General features: G+C 33.3%; 1 non-coding gene across 1 annotated transcript; it reads right to left on the reverse strand.

The window, feature by feature from the left end:
• Positions 1-2437: 2437 nt before the first annotated feature.
• Positions 2438-2557, reverse strand: LOC150097762 (U5 spliceosomal RNA). The gene has a single exon (XR_016549770.1). It is a non-coding gene; the product is annotated as a U5 spliceosomal RNA (small nuclear RNA).
• Between the last annotated feature and the right edge of the window lie 557 nt (positions 2558-3114).

The following is a 3114-nucleotide window of genomic DNA, read 5'->3' on the forward strand; positions in this document are numbered from 1 at the left end:
GAGCCAGCGCCATCTCCAGCCGCGTCTTGTTCTCAGTTAACTCCAATGATGACTGTCGCCAACATCAAATAGATTGGAATTCAACATCCAACCTTCATAAATGTTACGATGAATTAGAATGTCGTATCCTGGAATCAAAAGAAATAATCCTTGAGTCTTCCCACATGAACAGCAATCTCAGTTATCGTCTGCCAGACTCACATAGCTCTGCAATTCGATACTGGCGAACTCGTGAAGTTATACGCTCGCATGTGCTTAACTGTAGAAATGTAGCTAGGACTCCAATTGAAACTTAACTTCAGTTTTTAATAATCTGTCGTTGTAATGGTGCAAAATGTTTTTTTACGATCTTTTATTTGTTTTTTTATGTCATCACACCTGAGGAAGTCGTCATTCCGACGAAACTAGTTGTGTGGTTATATTAAATTTCCTTATTTCTCTATTAGCTCGGAAATCAGTCATTAAATAATATTTAAAATGTCTAGAAACGGAGACAATCTGCTTACCAATAAAAAAAAAAAAAAAAAAAAAAAAAAAAAATATATATATATATATATATATATATATATATATTGTTAAAGATACCAAGCTATTTTAAACCTGGTTTTACTCCATTTCCCAAGTAAGCAAACAGAAAAATAAGTCAAGTTTGCGCCTGCACGTAATTTGTCTGTTTTATTTGTCTGTCCGTTATTTGTCTGTTTGCTTACTTCGGAAATGGAGTAAAACCAGGTTTCAAATAGCTTGGTATCTTTGACATTTATTATACCCAAGGTAAAATACTTTCTACACACATATATATATATTATAAAGATTTTTACCTTGGGCTTAGCGTAACGTTAAAGCAAAAAGAACATTCTGCGCGTGAAATAAATTCACGTCTGAAGTACTTGTATATAGAGGTGATGACTTCACTTGCATTAGTATGTATTACGCAATAATGCAAAGCACACCCCCTTTCGGACGTTTATAGCGCAATGCATAATGGGAAGGGCCACTACCCAGACCGGTTTCTACCTTTATTGAGATCTCATCTGTGGGAGCCAGACCCGGGAGAGACACGAGAGTTGAAGTAATGCAGAAGCCATATAAATACAAGTAGCCAAAAATGTGCTTAAGCTTATTAATGAAAATCTCTGGATGAGAGAAAGATGATAAGTTTTTTAACTTTCTTCATCTTTCTATAACTTTCTATATGTACATTTACATCGATATATAAAAGACCCGTTAAGTCGTTTTATTCCCAAAAGGAGTAAAAAATTAGGCGTTTTAGCACGATCTAATAGTGGGGTTCAGAGGCAGTGAACGTCCACCGTTAGAGAATAGGAGACAGCCTACATTGTTTTAATAATTTCATTACTATTATAAAGTACGCTGTAATACTAACCAAAAAGACTTAATCAAAGCTTTCCACATGATTGAAATGAAATATAATGCTATATATGAAATATAAGGATATAATGCTCACTAACTATAGGACTTCTACACGCAAATTTATTTGCCTTCGAAATCATGCACAATGAAATGTATCAAAGAAATGTTGAAGACTAATGAGGATATATCAGAACCGTTCATTATGTGAAGACTTGTAAGGACAAAAAGAACCTCCTGTGTGAGTCCAAATGACTAAAAACATTTAATTAAGGGCGATCCTGACCGATATCTCTCCTTACGATGCATACCGAATTGAAGAGGATGATGTTGTCAGTCGCATGGAAATCACTGATTTCTGCGAAGTTTCTAATTCAGTGGCCTTTCTGTGTATTATATGAAGCAACGATTAGTTCGAATTGGACACATCTGGAACGAAGTCGACCCGAATATGCCGAGCGTACAAGACTGCTGATCTTCAGTCACTGTGAATTACCTTCAATGCGATAATAATTTAAAATTCAACCGAAAACATTCAAATTACTATGCTGTATGTGTATTTAAAACTTTATAAAAATTCTCTCGCTCGTCGTGGAAGCGACTCGAGTTCGCTCTGGAAGGGAAACGTGTCATATGTCACGTTCACGGGTAAACGTGTTCAAGCTACGAAATGTATGAGAAATCATATTTCATTTCAAAATATGTTCAGGACTTGCTACTTTGACTTCAGGGTCCAATAATGACGGATCGCATTCTGCAGCTTGAAAACACTATTAAACTAGTCTGAGATAATTTCTTTGTGTCTCAAGGTCAGGAAAAGATGGTAAAGACCTTGAAACATTAAGGATATTTCAAAGGCTTTCAAATTTCTTTTATTTAGCTGACTAAAGTTTCAAAGATTTATTATTATTATTATTATTATTATTATTATTATTATTATTATTATTATTATTATTATTATTATTATTATTATGTCAGTGAATAGTAAAATAAATTTTCAAATCTTGAAACAGAAAACACTCCGAATTCTAAAGTAATCATATTTAATTTTTATGTTTTAATAATAAGTCGCACCGCTAGGTGGGACTACAAAAATTCTGCAGAAGGCTCATTCAATGCTTCCCTCCACGTAATCTTTAATAAAAGGCGAAAGATTATCACGAATTACGAAGGGAAACCTGAGCAACCGACGTTTGAAATGTTCCCGACACGTATATAAGGAATAGCATAAAGTAATCGGGGTTTTAAAAAATTAAATTCAATTTTTAAAAATAGATGAAGATTTTTTAAAGAAATATTCAATCGATTTCAGTGTAATTCTAGTTCAAAGACGTTTTTATATATACATTTCTTTAGACATCAAATTTTTATTAAATAGTGAATAATAAACTACAGTATTAATCATATCATCTGGTTATGTATTGGGATATTTTAATCGAAATGTTTTTATTTTTTGCGTGGCCAGAATACTATCCAATTTTAAAATTAGTATGTTTATTACGCATAGTAGATAATATAATATACCACACTAAATGAATGAATGAAGGAGACTCCTTTCAGTACGTTTTACATAATATATTATTAATATAAATATAGTTCGTAATAAGCTAACGCCTTTGAATTCCGAAGCAGGTTACCCGAGTCGGCTTAATCCTATCTCTGCTTAAAGCACTAGGGGATGGATGTCAACCTCTATCTTGTAGCCATTCACAAGCAACAGCTAGCCAAACGTTTTAATTACTC

This window comes from Typopeltis vanoorti, chromosome 17 (assembly GCF_054136105.1).
Source record: "Typopeltis vanoorti isolate ZY-2024b chromosome 17, IOZ_Tvanoo_1.0, whole genome shotgun sequence".
Taxonomy (NCBI): domain Eukaryota; kingdom Metazoa; phylum Arthropoda; class Arachnida; order Uropygi; family Thelyphonidae; genus Typopeltis; species Typopeltis vanoorti.